Below are 17,472 nucleotides of genomic sequence, written 5' to 3'. Positions count from 1 at the left end.
GAGATATGCGGGTTAGGTGGATTGGCCATGCTAAACTGCTCCTTCGTTTCATGGGGACCAGCTCGGGTCAGTGCTGGGGGTAGAACCTGGGTGGGATTGTAGTTGGTGCAGACTCGATGGGCACAATGGCCTCCTCCTGCACTGTCGGATTCTATAAATCCGCAGCTTAGTGTTTCCAATGGCAGCTTCCTGTGTAAACATGTCACGCTGCAGTTCCCCCGTCTCAGCAATAGCGGCACTGCCCTAAAAAGAGGGCAATAGCGGCACTGCAAACTCCCTGGAGTCAGACCAATCAGCACAGAAATTGGGATCTTCCCGTGCTTTGTGTGTTGGGCTCAGTGTCACAGCAGGTTAGAGCAGCTCACTTTGCAGAGGCCACGGTTAGATACTGGGATCTTCCTGTGCTCTGTTTTGGGATGGGGCTTGGTTACTTTGAGTGAATCTCCCTTATTGTTTGGTTCTAATTACAGCCTCTCTCTCTCTTACAGTCAGTCTGGGTGTTCCTGACTGAGCAGAATGGCCTGATCTCACCACACATATTGAGAGGGAGCAGCTGCTGCTCGAGATGAAGATGATTGAGAACTCCAGCTTTCTCTACACTCGTTGACTGAGGACCAGCCCTTCATTCATCATTAGTTTTCCCAGGATGTCAGGTACATTAACATCTTCATCTGCTGTGCACACTGACCTGACAGTGGGAAGGTATTGGAGCATAATGGGGCAGTCAACCATGTCAAAGGTGTGGATAGGTTGAGAAGGATGAGGAGATGAGGAGGGATTGTTCAGCTGGGTAAGACTGCACTCGACTGGTTCCATTCTTATCTTTCTGGTCATATGCAGAGTATCACCTGCAATGGTTTCTCTTCCCACTCCTGTTCTGTTACCACCGAAATCACCCAAGGATATATCCTTGGCTTCCTCCTATTTTTCATCTACACCTTACCCCTCAGTGATATTATCTGAAAGCACAGTGTTAGTTTTCACATGTCGGCTGATAACACCCAGCTCTACCCCACTATCACCTCTCACATCCAATCCCCTGTTATTAAGTTATTAGACTCCTCCTCTGACCTCTAGTACTGGCTAAGCAGTGAATTTCCCCAATTAAATATTTGGAAGACCAATGTTTCCACGACAAATTCTGTTCTCAGTCACTGAGTCCATCTCCCACTGGTCAATGTCCGAGTTTGAAACAAACCCTCATAATCTTGGCACCTCATCAGACTCGGAAATAAGATTCTAACCACATATCTGTTCCTTCACCAAGATCACCTATTTCCAGCTGTGTAACATCACACATTGTTTGTAATACCTCAACTCACCCGTCCCTAAAACCCTCATCCATGCTTTTGTTACCTTTAGACGTGACAATTCAAACACACTCCGGCCCAGCAGAATTCCTTCCTTAGAGGACATTAGTAAACCAGATAGGGTTCAATGACAAGCGACAATTAGATTTTTGATTGCAGATTCATAGTGAATTCAAATTTCATCATCTGCCATAATATCCACATAATACTACATCTGCCATGTAGATGCCCACACACTCAGCCTGTCCAAATCACACTGGAGGATCTCTGCATGCCCCTCAAAGCTCACCCTCCCACACAATTGTATCATCTACATATTTGGAGATAATACATTTAGCTCCCGTGTCCAAATCATTAATATATAATATGAACAGTTGGGGTCCTCGCGCAGATCCCTGCGGTACCCCACTAATCACTGCCTTCCAATTGGAAAAATACCCATTTATGCCATCTCTTTGCTTCCTGTCTGTTCACCAGCTTTCCATACATCACAAAGCACTACCCGCAATCCCATGTACTTTAATTTTATATAGTAGAGAGGTGGCACAGTGGTGAGCACTGCTGTCTCACAGCGCCAGGGACGCGGCTTCGACTCCTGGCTTGGGTCACTGTCACTGTGAAGTCTGCACGTACACCTATGTACGTCTGCATCTATGTGGGTTTCCTCTGGGTGCTCCAGTTTCCTCCCACAATCTGAAAGATGTGCTAGTTAGGTATATTGGTCATGCTAAATTCTCCCTGAACAGGCAGCAGAGTCTGGCGAGTGGGGGATTTTCACAATAACTTCATTGCAGTGTTAATGTAAACCTGCTTCTGACACTAAAAAACAAATTAACCTTTAAAACTTAAAAACGTCATGTGAGACCTTGTCCAAAGCCTTCTGAAAGTCTAAATAAACCACATCCACAGGTTCTTCCTGGTCAACTCTCCTAGTTACATCCTCAAAGAATTCCAGTAGTATTGTCAAGCGTGATGTCCCTCCCTTAAATCCATGCTGATTATAACCCTGCTTTCCAAATGCTTGATGATGGACTCCAGCAACTGCCCGCTGACCGGCGTTCAGCTCACTGTTCATTGGTTCCCTCTTTCTTTTCTGCCTCTGTTCTTGAAGTCCAACAGGTTTATTTGGTAGCAAATACCATTTGCTTTCGGAGCGCTGCTCCTTCGTCAGACCATATCCCTCCACACCCCTCTCATCCACAGAAGCAAACTGTGGCCTGTTTGAGAGCAGATTTCCACTCCATCTGACGAAGGAGCAGCACTCTGAAAGCTAATGGTATTTGCTACCAAATAAACCTGTTGGACTTTAACCTGGTGTTGTTAAAGCTGTTACTGTGTTTACCCCAGTCCAACACCGGCATCTCCACATCATCTGTTCTTGAATACAGGGTTTAGATTAGTTACCTCTCTATCCTCTGAAGGTGCTGACTCTGGCTGCATTCAGTTCCACACTCACTGGTTCCTCTCTCTCTCTCCTGAAGGTGCTGACTCTGGCTGGGTTCAGTTCCACACTCACTGGTTCCTCTCTCTCTCTCTACTGAAGGTGCTGACTCTGGCTGGGTTCAGTTCCACACTCACTGGTTCCTCTCTCTCTCTCTACTGAAGGTGCTGACTCTGGCTGGGTTCAATTCCACATCCACTGGTTCCTCCCTCTCTCCTGAAGGTGCTGACTCTGACTGGCTTCAGTTCTACACTCACTGGTTCCTCTCTCTCTCTCTCTCTCTCTCTACTGAAGGTGCTGACTCTGGCTGGCTTCAGTTCTACACTCACTGGTTCCTCTCTCTCTCTCTCTCTCTCCCCTGAAGGTGCTGACTCTGGCTGGGTTCAGTTCTACACTCACTGGTTCCTCTCTCTACTGAAGGTGCTGACTCTGGCTGGGTTCAGTTCTACACTCACTGGTTCCTCTCTCTCTCTCTACTGAAGGTGCTGATTCTGGCTGGGTTCAGTTCTACACTCACTGGTTTCTCTCTCTCTATTGAAGGTGCTGACTCTGGCTGGGTTCAGTTCTACACTCACTGGTTCCTCTCTCTCTCCTGAAGGTGCTGACTCTGGCTGGGTTCAGTTCCACACTCACTGATTCCTCTCTCTCTCCTGAAGGTGCTGAATCTGGCTGGGTTCAGTTCTACACTCACTGGTTCCTCTCTCTATTGAAGGTGCTGACTCTGGCTGGGTTCAGTTCTACACTCACTGGTTCCTCTCTCTCTCCTGAAGGTGCTGACTCTGGCTGGGTTCAGTTCTACACTCACTGGTCCCTCTCTCTCTCTCTATTGAAGGTGCTGACTCTGGCTGGGTTCAGTTCTACACTCACTGGTTCCTCTCTCTCTCCTGAAGGTGCTGACTCTGGCTGGGTTCAGTTCCACACTCACTGATTCCTCTCTCTCTCCTGAAGGTGCTGAATCTGGCTGGGTTCAGTTCTACACTCACTGGTTCCTCTCTCTATTGAAGGTGCTGACTCTGGCTGGGTTCAGTTCTACACTCACTGGTTCCTCTCTCTCTCCTGAAGGTGCTGACTCTGGCTGGGTTCAGTTCTACACTCACTGGTCCCTCTCTCTCTCTCTATTGAAGGTGCTGACTCTGGCTGGGTTCAGTTCTACACTCACTGGTTCCTCTCTCTCTCCTGAAGGTGCTGACTCTGGCTGGGTTCAGTTCCACACTCACTGATTCCTCTCTCTCTCCTGAAGGTGCTGAATCTGGCTGGGTTCAGTTCTACACTCACTGGTTCCTCTCTCTATTGAAGGTGCTGACTCTGGCTGGGTTCAGTTCTACACTCACTGGTTCCTCTCTCTCTCCTGAAGGTGCTGACTCTGGCTGGGTTCAGTTCTACACTCACTGGTCCCTCGCTCCCTCTCGACTGAAGATGCTGACTCTGGCTGGGTTCTGTTCGGAAGCTGGAAATCTGAAATGAAAGCAGAAAAGAAAGCTCAGCAACTTGTGCAGCATCTGTTTAGAGAGAGAAACAGAGTTAGTGTTTCAGGTCTGTGACCTTTCATCAGAACTTGAAAACATAGAAACTGGGAAGAGGAGTCGGCCATTCAGCCCTTCGAGTCTGTTCCATCATTCAATGTGATCATGGCTGATCCTCTATCTCAATTCCATGTTCTCATTTTTCCCAATACCCCTTGATGCCATTAAAATCTAAAAAAAACCTCTCTCTCCTTCTTGAATATATGCAGTGACTTGGTCTCCACAGCTTCTGAGGTAGAGAATTCCACAGGTTCACCACCCTATGGGTGAAGAAATCTCTCCTCCTCTTCTTCCTAAATGGTGAACCCCGTATCCTAAGACTGTGTCCTCTTGTTCTACATTCCCCAACCAAGGAAAACATCCTTCCTGCAGCTAATCTGTCCAGCCCTGTTAGAATTTTATATGTTTTAATCAGATCTCCTCTCATCCTGTCCTTTCTGTTTTTCACACCAAAATGTAGAACTTCACGTTTAGCCGCGTTGTACTGCATCTGCCATGTGTTTGGCCACTCACTCAAGTTGTCCAAATCACCTTGAAGCCTCCATGCATCCTCCTTCAACTCACAATTCCGCCAGTTTTGTGTTGTCAGCAAATGTGGAAATGTTACGTTTGGTTCCCTCATCAGGTCGTACATGTTTGAATACGCGCTGAAAAATGGGATTAGAACAGATAGATGCTGATGGCCAGTACATACACGAGGGGCTGAATGGCCTCTATCTGTGCTGTACAATTCTATGACTATGACCTCTTAAAGAAGTCATTCATTGGCTGTCCTTTGGGAACTCCTGAGATAATGATTTGTTCGATAGAAATGAAGATCTCTTGTCTTTTCTCTGGTGTCTTACACTTTGCTCCTTGCTTCCTGAGTGGAATCTCCAAACTGGGGAAATTGTGGATGTGGTGACATCACCCTGTTGGGGATGAAGCTATTGTTACAGGGTCCTGTGTTGTCAATATACTGACCCGTTAACATAGTTCCCCAGCTTCACTGGATGTTGACAGAATATTTACCATTGATTTGGTGTTCTACCTGCCAGCTGTTCATACGGAATACAGATGTTGTGAATGAGCATTGTCCACCTCCACTTACAGCAATGATAGTGACAACCTGCATCGTTTCCGGATAGGGCTGGAGTCATAGTCATACAGTCACAGAGATTTACAGCTGGAAACAGGCCGTTCAGCCCAACTCAGCAATGCCGCCCAGGCAAAATTGTAACCACCTCTGCTGCTATCTCTGACAGCTCGTTCCAGACTCCACCCTCTGTGTTTCTCCCCTCTCACTTTAAACCTATGCTCTCCACTTTTAGACTCTCCTATCTTTGGGAAAAGATATTGACTATCTTGCTGATCTATGGCCCTCATTATTTTATAGACCTCTATAACATCACCCCACGCCTCCTACACTCCAGGGAAAAAGTCCCAGTCTATTCAGCCTCTCCTTATAACTCAAACAATCAAGTCCCGGTAGCATCCTAGTAAATCATTTCTGCACTCTTTCAAGTTTAATAATGTTCTTTCTATAATAGGGTGACCAGACTGCACACGGTATTCCTAGTGTGGCCTTCCCAATGTCTTGTGCAACTTCAACATGATGTGCGAAATCCTATGTGAGGATAAATGGGCCAATACATTGCATTGCCATTCCGACAGTTGTTAATGAAGTGAAAAAGCTGGTGTTTAATGAAATGCCCCAGGTGGAAATCTGCTCGAATGCAAAATCCTCAATTATTGTTGTTTCTGCTCAACCAGCCCCAGAAGCTTGGAAGATGGAAGTCCCCGATTGTTCTGAAGTTGGAGGTGAAGAGGAGCCAAGTTTCAACAACTTGCTGACAAACATCAAAAGGCAGCTGCTTTGGAGCAAGGCGATCCTCGAACAGGCCACTCAGAGTAGCCAAGACCCTGGAACATCATCGCTGCTGGAGAACAGAGAAGATGTGAGGCAAGGCAGGATGCTCAAGTGGTCAAAGATGGGACTGAATCATTGGTGGAGACTCCTACTCCAGTTCTGACTCCTTCTGGCATTGATGGACGGTTTGAAGTGGAGGACATTAGTCAGGATGGAAGTGGTGATGAGATTCACAGTTATTCCCTCAGCTGAGAGACCATTTTTAAGGCAATCTGTGCAGCGACTCCACTCTGGGGTGGGTGTCAGATCAGCTCACCAGACGGAAGGAGGACTGGAGCACAGACGAGGCCATTCAGCCCCAATACTTTCTTAAGCGCTCTGCTGTGCAGTTCAAAAACTGGAAGTCCAGGATTCAAGCCATGATACGCAGGCGACTGGGGAAAGCATCATTGGATTAATCAGATTAGTGGCTCATACTGGAAAGACTCAAAGCCCAGCAGAGAGATGTCAACATGAATTTTCATTTTTAATGTCTCTTCTTTACTCCAAACAATTTGTTGTGTTTGTATAATTATCTTAAATATTACACATTAAAACAAATACTTGGAATATTTAGCATTGCCAGAGAAGTGTAACCAGGAACAGTGCCCTGTTCATTCAGTTTGGGGAACACTTCCTGACAGAGGAAGATTGGGACATGACAGCTTCTCCCTATCAGCTCCTTCCACTTCCCTCCACAATCCTGAACACCTCTATCAAATCTCCTCTCAACCTTCTCTTCACCAAAGACCCAAATTCTCCAATCTCCCGATGCAACTGAACTTCCTCATCCCTGGACCCTCGCCCAGAGATTTATTGCCACCTCTTTTATGCCTTCACCTCTTTTCTAAACAGTGCTGTCCTGCAGATAATGCAATACTCCAACTGAGGCCAAACCAGGGTTTTATACAGCTTTCCCATAACGTGCTTGGTCTTGTAAGCTGTGCCCCTATGTATAAAGCTCACAATCCCAAATACTTTAGTAACCACACTCTCAACCTGTCACCCAAACAGCAATTATTAGTGTCACATTTAATCACAAGTCCCTTGTTCCTGCATGCCTTTACAATTGTATCATTTTTTTCATATTGTCTCTCCCTTTACTTCCCTCTGAAATAAATCATTTCACACTTCTCTGCTTTAAATTGGTCTTGTCTCACTAATCCACAAGCTGTCGAAGTAACTTTGAGCTTCAACACTACCCCCTCACAAAGAACAAAGAACAGTACAGCACAGGAAACAGGCCCTTTGGCCCTCCAAGCCTGTGCCGCTCCTTGGTCCAACTAGACCAATCGTTTGTATCCCTCCATTCCCAGGCTGCTCATGTGACTATCCAGGTAAGTCTTAAACGATGTCAGCGTGCCTGCCTCCACCACCCTACTTGGCAGCGCATTCCAGGCCCCCACCACCCTCTGTGTAAAAAAACATCCCTCTAATATCTGAGTTATACTTCGCACCCTCGTGAACGTCACTTCTGATCTGGGAAAAAGCTTCCCACAGTTCACCCTATCTATCCCCTTCATAATCTTGTACACCTCTAGTAGATCTCCCCTCATTCTCCGTCTTTCCAGCGAGAACAACCCCAGTTTACCCAATCTCTCCTCATAGCTAAGACCCTCCATACCAGGCAACATCCTGGTAAACCTTCTCTGCGCTCTCTCTAACGCCTCCACGTCCTTCTGGTAGTGCGGCGACCAGAACTGGACACAGTACTCCGAATGTAGCCTAACCAGCGTTCTATACAGCTGCATCATCAGACTCCAGCTTTTATACTCTATACCCCGTCCTATAAAGGCAAGCATACCATATGCCTTCTTCACCACCTTCTCCACCTGTGTTGCCACCTTCAAGGATTTGTGGACTTGCACACCTTGGTCCCTCTGTGTTTCCATACTCCTGATGACTCTGCCATTTATTGTATAACTCCTCCCTACATTATTTCTTCCAAAATGCATCACTTTGCATTTATCCGGATTAAACTCCATCTGCCACCTCTCCGCCCAATTTTCCAGCCTATCTATATCCTGCTGTATTGCCCGACAATGCTCTTCGCTATCGCAAGTCCAGCCATCTTCGTGTCATCCGCAAACTTGCTGCAAACATCCGCAAACAGTTCACAATGCTGTCCCGTATTGTGTAATTACCACAATTTTGAATATGTGCTCTGTGCAGCATTGCCGATGTCTCTAATATGTATCAGGAAGAGCAGGATTCCTAACACCAACCCTCCTGGAATCCCACTTTAACCGACCTCCATTCCAAATAAGCACATTTCCCATTGCTGTGTTTCCTGTCACTCTGATACATTCCTATCCATGTTGCTGCTGTCCCTTTTATTCTATCAGCTTCAAATGTAACCACAAGTTTGCTGTGTGCCCCTTTATTTATAAAATGCTTTTTGGCAGTCCATGTTCACATTAACCACATTCCCCTCATCAACCTTTTCTGTTACCCTCATTAAAATCTTAAGCAAGTAAAATATGATTCCCCTTTAATCATTATGTATGTGTTTTCCTTAATGTACATTAGCACAAGTGAGTGTTAATTTAATCTCCAGTGTTTGGAGAATATTTCACGTTGCAGAGGTTAAACTGATTGGATTTAGTTGGCTTATCCTCACAGCCTTTTCTGAAGAAGTGTATTTACCATTTGCAATTCTCCAGTCCTCTGGCACCACTCATATAACGAGCTCGGATAGAAAACTTTTAACCATTGCCTCTGCAATTTCCACCCTTTTTTTCCCCTCAGTATCCATGCTTGTGTCTTGTCCAGTCACAAGAACACAGGAAATAAGGGCAGACATTTACTATGTGGCTCATCAATAATGTTAAACCATTCAAAACAATTATGGTTTATGTGTCTTTATTGCCATACAGTGCAAAGCACAGAGGCACAGTATTAAAACAAGAACAGCAACATCATCAGACAATACATAGATAGGAATCACACTGTATTTCTGACAAGTTTTCTAAAAGTCACTACATTTTCAGTATTCCCAACAAAATCATTTGAAATATCAGCAGTTCTATTGGGGAGAAAACAAACTGTGACTATTAAGATGTGAATCAAATTTCTGTAGTTGATACTGACGATCACCAAAAATATGGAAACTCCGAATAAAGAACTTTTCAAGCTTGGGTAATAAGGTCATGTATCAATTTACTAATTTGAACTAAACCATAAATCAACCTCTTGAAAGGTTGCAATCCAATAATTCTGAATCCCTCATAAAGTATTCCCCTCATGCCTTCCATTTTCCTGGTTACACAGCTTTCCACTCTTTCTATCAGCTGTATATCTTTTTGAAAGTGTGGGTTCCAAACTGTGGATGCAGACTCCAGGTGTGGGCATACCAGCTGCTTATGGAGTTTCAGATCTTGGGATTGAACTCCACTTTACTCCTCACTGCCTTGATTCCCTGAGAAACCAAAATTTGTTTATCTCAGCCTTAATAGTCATAGACTGTCATAACCTGCAGTGTAGATGGAGGCCATTTGGTCCATTGAATCTGCACTGACTCTCTGACAGAGCATCCCACCCAGAACCTATCCCGGTAACCCCACATATTCTGCTAATCCCCCTAACCAATATATTTGGGACACTAACAGGCAGTTTAGCATGGTCAATCCATCTAAACTTTGGAGAATGGGATGAATCTCAAACATGGGGAGGATGTGCAAACATCATACAGGCAATCACCCAAGGTGGAATTGAACCCGGTTCCCTGGTGCTTTGAGGCAGCAATGCTAACCACTGTGCCACCACTAGTGTATTCAACAATGGAGCATTTCAAAGGATCAGAACCCAATGAGTGCAGAAATGTATTCTCATGTCAGTGGGAAATGATCTGATCCTTACACTGAGCCAGCTTCCGCAACCTCCCAATGTCCACAAAATCAAACCCCTTCAGAATCTTGTATGTTTTAATGTTTTGCCTCTCATGCTTCTAAATCACAGAGAATACAGACCCAGTTTACGAAGGGTCACATCATATGAAACCCTTTCACCCCCGTGGACCAATTTACTGACCCTTCATTAGTGATTGAAGCATAATGAGAAAACCCTTTCCCACAGCGAGTAGTTCAGCTCTGGGATGCATTGTCTGACAATGTGGTGATGCAGCTTCAAGTGAGGCATTCAGAAAGGAATTAGATTGTTAAAGTTACACCAGCAGAGTGGCACTGGTTAGCGCTGCTGCGTCACAGCGCCAGAGACCCATGCTCAATTCCTCCATGGCTGACTGTCTGTGTGGAGTTTGCACATTCTCCCTGTATCTGCATGGGTTTTCCCCAGGTGCTTCAGTTTCCTCCCATAGACTAAAGATGTGCAGAATAAATGGATTAGACATGATATTTTGCCCCTTAGTGACCCAAGATGTGTAGGTTAAGAGGGTTAGCCATGGGCAAAAGATGTTCTTCCAGAGAGTCAGTGCAGATGCAATGGGCAAATGGCCTCCTTTTACACTGTGGATTATGCGGGATCCAATGGACTCTCAGTGCTTCCATTTGTGAAGCCAAGGATCCTATCCACTTTGCAAGTGACAGTCCTAAACTGTCTCACTTTCATATATCTTCCTGAACCTACTCCCTCTGAGCCTGCACACTGTTTCGAACTGGACCATTCAGTTTATTTTGCCTCTCCCCATCTCTTCTATGAAAACGCAGCACTGTTCCTGAGTGTGGGATTAATAACGTGTCTCTTCCTCATACTGCAGCTTCTGTTTCTCCAAGAGAATCTTTCTGGCTAAAGCCAGAATTTACAAAGATTTCTGTCACTGAGACATTGTCTGGCCATCTGTTTCTCACCACCCTAACTCACTCTGTCTCTGTCTCTCCCTCCACCCACTCTCATCCACTCTATATGAAGGCGGGATATTGTTGTTTAGTGACTGAGTGCACACAATCTGTATCTTCATCTGATCAAATAGAATTCAGCTTGTGAACAATATCATCATTTCAACCAGTTCTGGGTTAAATCAGGCACAGCTCTGATTGGCTGCAGCCCCCTGAATCTGGGGAGCAGATACTGTGAGCATTGCTGGCCTCAGAGGCTTTTACAGTTACTGAGCTGGGAAACTCCAACTAATCCCTGAGAATCCACAGCACAGAGCGAGAGGAGAGGAAAACCTGTCCTGGGAGCTGTCAATCTGAGACAGTTTGACCCTGTCAATGTGCAGATGTGAACCTGCTCCTTCCATTCCCAAACTGTTATAACGAGGAATACAGAACGCCCAGTAATGACCAGCTTGTTGCAATGTGTTTGAATGAACATGATGTGATATCACCGAAGCAGCATTTTGAAATATTCATTCAATGTATTCTGATGAAATGTATTTTTATGCTCTGTGTGCATTCTTATGCCATTGCATAAGAATCTTCCTCTGACATGAGACCGTGTTTTGCCTTTGTGCCTTGATGCTGCTTTTAAAAGAAAATGTTCATGTTATGAATTTTCTCATCGAACCACAGGAAGAATTATAGAAAAATAACAGCACAGAAGGAAGCCATTGAACCTATCCTGCCATGCCAGTCCAAGGACACAGCGAGAAATCTCACACCAGGTGAAAGTCCAACAGGTTTATTTGGTAACAAAGCTTGCTGCTCCTTCATCAGGTGAGTGGGAGTTCTATTCACAACAGGGCATATAAAGACACAAATTCAATTTACAAAATAATAAGGACACCCAGGTGTCCTTTCCAAGCCCATCTTCCTGCACCCAGCCCGGAGCCATGCAGCTGAATGCACGATGGAGATCCAAATACTAAATCTTTGCAAACCTTCTTTGGGCCAGTGGCTGCCCTGAAGCAGCAGAGTTAATATTTCAAATCACACCCGCTGCGAGCAGGGTTCGAACCTGCGCGGGGAAACCCCATTGGATTTCAAGTCCAACGCCTTAACCACTCGGCCATCGCAGCTGCTTATTTGCTATTGTGATGTAATCGCCTTAGCAACATTCACAGACCTTTATCAGGCACCGGAATGATGCAGAGCACAGCGTGTGAGTTGAAATTTGTTCGTCTCCTTTTAATTTGTATCTTTGTCTCTGATCCAGAACTCATTCAGTAGTTCAGAGACTTGTTATTCTTTTTCAATAACCTTTCATTAAAATCAAATTGAACCCGAATTCTGCATCCGAAAAATAAAGTCCACTTCATTTCAGTCAAATGGTGCGTATAAACCACAAGAGGGCGCCGATAATGTCCAATATACATTACCAATGCGATGGCCGGGAATCGAACCCGGGTCAAGGCAGCTATGCTCACCACTATACCACCATCGCTCACTCTGCGTAAGCAGTTGTTATTTTCATTAGTTATAATTACAAAACTACCTTAGTTGCTGATTTCAGCAGACACCAGGTGCGTCCTTGGCCCATTTTTTTAACCTGAACTTGGCTTGTCTCGTTTCTCTAGACAGTTTGAGCCACCTTTTTGCTGTTGTTTCTGACTGATAACTCTGATTAGATTTGCAGTTCATTTGAACAAAGTTTCCACTGAACGGAAATTGAAGCTGGATTTTATGTTAGAAACACATGGATGATGAAAATATTTGGTGATTTTTTTTTTAGGAGTGTCCCCCTTCTGTTCTGACCAGAGATAGCTAATTAAATAAGTCAAAACTCTGGGTCAGGAACTGACCCTTGGTCAAATGCTCGCACAGTCACCACAACACCACCTGGCTCTGTCTCCCCCTCTGTATTTATAGAACGAATACACAAGCAATCAAGTGGCAGAGAAATCACAGCTGAGAGAATTATATAACCGACATTCCCGTTCGAGGAGTTTTACACTTTCCGATAGATCGGGGTGAGCAGGGTCGCCCAATCAGAAAGCAGATCCTTGGGACATGGAATTTGATTAATATCATGTTTTGCAATCATGTTAATCGGTCAGAACCATGTTGATGTTATTTCACTCCAATCTATGAAGGTTTGATTGAATCGTGACCTTGTTGCACAACTTGCGTTCAGCCAGGAGATGGCAGCAGGGAACAATAATTTGGATTTGCTGTTTGTGTCAATAAATCGAGTCATGGAGGTTCACAGCATGGAAAAAGGCTCTTCGGCACAACATGTCCATGCCGCCCAATTTTTGCCATTAAGTTCGTCCCTATTGCCCGTGTTTGGTCCATATCCCTCTATATCCAGCTCACCCATGTAAATGTCTAAATTATTTTTAAAAGACAAAATTGTACCCGCCTCTACTACCTCTGGCAACTCGTTCCACACACCACTCTGTGTGAAATAAATTGCTCTTCTGGACCCTTTTGTATCCCTCCCCTCTCATCGTAAACCTATGTTCTCTAGTTTTAGACTCCCTTATTGTGGGGAAAAGCTGTTGACTATCTACCTTATCTATTTCCTCATTATGATATAGGCCTCGTTATATCACCTCTAGGTCTCCTGTGCTCCAGGGAAAAAAAAAGTTCCAGTCTATCCAGCCCCTCCTTATAACTCAAACCATCAAATCCTGGTAGCATCCTAATAAATCTTTTCTGCACTCTTTCTAGTTTAATATCCTTCCTTCCCATAATAGGGTGACCAGAACTGTACACAGTACTCCAAACGTGGCCTTACGAATGTCTTGTACAATTTCAACAAGATGTCCCAACTCCCATGTTCAATGTTCTGACCACTGAAACCAAGCATGTCGAATGCCTTCTTCACCACCCTGTCCACATGTGACTCCACTTTCAAGGAGCTATGAACCTGTACCCCGAGATCTCTTTGTTTTATAACTCACCCCAACGTCTTACCATGAACTGAATAGGTCATGTCGTGGTTTAATCCACCTAAATACATCACCTTACATTTATCTAAATCAAATTCCATCTGCCATTCATTGGCCCATTGACTCAATTGATCAAGATCCCACTGCAATCCGAGGTAACCTTCTTCATTGTCCACTCTGCCACCAATCTTGGTGTCATTTGCCAACGTACTAACCATGCCTCCTAAATTCTCATCCAAATCTTTAATATAAATGATGGGGTAGGATGAGTGTCTTTGCAGATGGCATAAAGATTGGCTGGGTGGTGAAAGGGAGGCTGAGTTTCTTAGTCTGCAAGAAGATATAGACAGGATAGTCAAACGGGCGGATAAGTGGCAGATGGAATTTAACCCCGAAAGATGTGAGGTAACACACTTTGGAAGGAATAATTTGGCAAGGAAGTATCCAATGAAGGGCATGGCACTTGGAAGTTCTGTGGAATATAGGGACATTGGCGTGTTTGTCCATAATCTCTGAAGGTAGAAGGGTATGTTAGTAGGATGGTGAAAAAAAACATATGGGGCACTTGTCTTTAACATTCGGGGCATCGACTGCAATAAAATGTCATGTTGGCGTTGCATAGAACTTTGGTGGGGCCACAGCTAGAGTACTGTGTGCAGTTTTGGTCGCCTCAAGATAGGAAGGATGTGATTGCACTGGAGGGGATGCAGAGGAAATTCACCATGATGCTGTCTGGGATGGAACATGTAAGTTCTGAAGGGAGATTGGGTAGGCTTGGATTGTTTTCTTTAGAGCAGAGAATACTGAGGGGGGACCTGATCGAGGTGTACAAAATTATGAGAGCATCGACAGAGTGGATAGGAAGCAGCTGTTCCCCTTGGTTGAAGGGTCAGTAAAAAGAGGACATTGGTTCAATGTGAGGGGCAGGATGTTTAGGGTGGATGTGCTGAAAAACATTTTTACCCAAGGGTAGTGACGGTCGGGAATGCGCTGCCTTGGAAGGTGATGGAGGCAAGTTGCCTCACATCCTTTAAAAGTATGTGGTCAGCAATTGGCATATCATAACATTCAGGCCTATGGGTCAAGTGGTGGTGGATGCGATTTGATTGGAGGTCAGATGTTTCTTCGATGTCAGAGCAGACTCGATGGGCCGAAGAGCCTCTTCTGTACTGCATGATTCTATTATTCTATAAACAAATTCACTATGAACCGTATCAATGTCAGCCATATTCCTTGCCAGTTCTCAGACAGGCACTGATTGGTTCGAAGTTTGTTTCATTTTCCAGGATCCAGCTCAATTAAATAAATGTATTTCTTATGTTCTGTGTGTCATTAATAAAAATCTTCCTCTGACGTGAGACCTTGTTTTGTCCTTGTGCCCCTGTTGATGCCTTTGTCATTCTGCTCATGCTTTGATTTTCCTCATGGCACCTTAGAAAGAACCAGAGAAATGTAACAGCACCGAAGGAACCCATTCGGCCTATCTTGTCCTTGCCAGACTGAGGACACTCAGGTGTCCTTTCCAAGCTCACCTTCTTGTTATGTAGCTGAAAGCATGCTGGAGATCCAAATAATTCTTTCCAAAAAAATAGAATTTGCCACGATGTGGCTGTCTAAAGCAAACATTTCCAATCACACTCGCTGGCAGCGGGGTTCGAGTCTGCACGGAGAAACCCCATCGGGTTTCAAATCCAACGCCTTAACCACGCGGCCACAGCAGCTGCTTATTTAACAAATGAAAGCAAATCACTGCGGATGTTGGAATCTGAAACCAAAAGAGAAAATGCTGGAAAATCTCAGCAAGTTTGGCAGCATCTGTAAGGAGAGAAAAGAGCTGACGTTTCGAGTCCAGACGACCCGTTGTCAAAGCTTTGACAAAGAGTCATCTGGACTCGAAACGTCAGCTCTTTTCTTTCTTTACAGATGCCGTCAGACCTGCTGAGATTTTCCAGTGTTTTATCTTTTGGCAGATCTTATTTGTCAGAATAATGTAACCACCTCAGTAAAGTTCATATTAACTTCATCAGGCACCAGGATTGCGCAATGCACAGTGCGGGAGCTGAAATTTGTTCCTCTACTTTTACTTTGAGTCTTTGTGTCTGGCTGAAAATTCATTTATTCGGTCAATGACTTGATTTTCTATTCCAATATTTTTCATTAAAAAAGAATCATGTCCGAACAAAAATGAAAAAGGTATCTGCATTTTATTTCATTCCTGTCAAATGTTGCGTTCGCCCTGTTTTTGTCCACTCAGTTTAAAACACAAGAGGCCGTGGATAAGGTTCAAAATAAATGACCAATGCATTGGCCAGGAATCAAACCTGGGTCATCTGCTTGGAAGGCAATTATGCTCACCCCTATACCACCATCGCTCACTCTGCTTAAACAACCGTTATTTTCATTAGTTATAATTACTGAACTTCCTGAGTTGCTGATTTCATCAGATACCAGATGTGTCCATAGCACAGTTTGTAAACTGAACTTGGCTTGTCTCGTAGTTCTGGACAGTTTAGGCCACCTTTCTTTTTACTATTGTTTCTGACTGAGAACTCATTGATTAGTTTTGAGGGCTTTAATTTCATTAAAACAACATTTCAGCTGAAAGCAAATTGAATGTGGATTTTCCATGAGAAACACAGCGATGATGAGAATTTTTAGTCAATTTTATTTTAGGAGTGCCCACCTACTGTTCTGACCTGCGATAGATAATTAAATGAATTACCACTGTGATGGCCAGGAACTGACCCTTGGTCAAATGTTCGCACAGTCACCACCATCACTCACCTGGCTCTGCCACCCCCTCAGTCTGAAAGTCCAGCTCTGACAGTGAATCTGGTCACCTTCGGGCCCAATCGGAGGATGGTCAGAACATGTCTGCCACTGTCAGAAACTCCATTATCAGCGAGTGGGGGATGATTATTTAACTGGCTGTCACTGGTTGTTGAGGTTGTGATTTACTGTTACCTGTCAGTGCAGGAAAAACAAATAAAACAGGAAAATTGAGAGACTCCGAGAGCAGTTAATTTGTATCTTCACCCTAAAAAAACACAATGATGTCTGCAACCGCTATAATAACTGAAAAAAACAGATATAACTGGCTGTTGCCGCGGAATCTGGTTTACAGATGTGGCCGTACACCCCATGGACTGCAGCGGTTCCAGAAGGCAGCTCATTACCACCTTCCCAAGGGCAATTAGGGATGGGCAACTAATGCTGACCCAGACAGCGACACTCACATTCCATGAATGAATTCAAAGACAATCTGCGGGGAGAGAGCTTCAGAGTGTTTAACAGTTACTGAGGCGAAAAACTATAACGACGCCCCCGGGACACAGAGGAAAGTCTAAAAGGAGCAGAAATTCCGTCCTGGGACCTTACAGTTGGTGAAAGTTTTGTCCTGTGAATGTGTAGATGTGAATATTGTGTAAGAGAGAGTGTATGAAAGGGACGGGGGAGTCAGACTAATCCAGCTGTGTTTGTGTGTCTGTTCTGATCATGAGATCACCGAGTCTCTCTTGTGTAAAATAAAACAATTTTCCAATCAAAGATTCCCTTAATCCCCCTGCTGAGCCCCAAAGTGA

At 44.6% G+C, this 17,472-nt stretch overlaps 1 non-coding gene across 1 annotated transcript; it reads right to left on the bottom strand.

Annotated features, from left to right (window-relative positions):
- Positions 1–11,994: 11,994 nt before the first annotated feature.
- On the bottom strand, positions 11,995–12,076 carry trnas-uga (transfer RNA serine (anticodon UGA)). The gene has a single exon. It is a non-coding gene; the product is annotated as a tRNA-Ser (tRNA).
- Between the last annotated feature and the right edge of the window lie 5,396 nt (positions 12,077–17,472).

The sequence above is a fragment of the Mustelus asterias genome, unplaced genomic scaffold (genome assembly GCF_964213995.1).
Source record: "Mustelus asterias unplaced genomic scaffold, sMusAst1.hap1.1 HAP1_SCAFFOLD_124, whole genome shotgun sequence".
Lineage (NCBI taxonomy): Eukaryota > Metazoa > Chordata > Chondrichthyes > Carcharhiniformes > Triakidae > Mustelus > Mustelus asterias.
The sequence above is the reverse complement of the archived record's forward strand: the minus strand, read 5'-3'. Positions and strand labels throughout refer to the sequence as shown.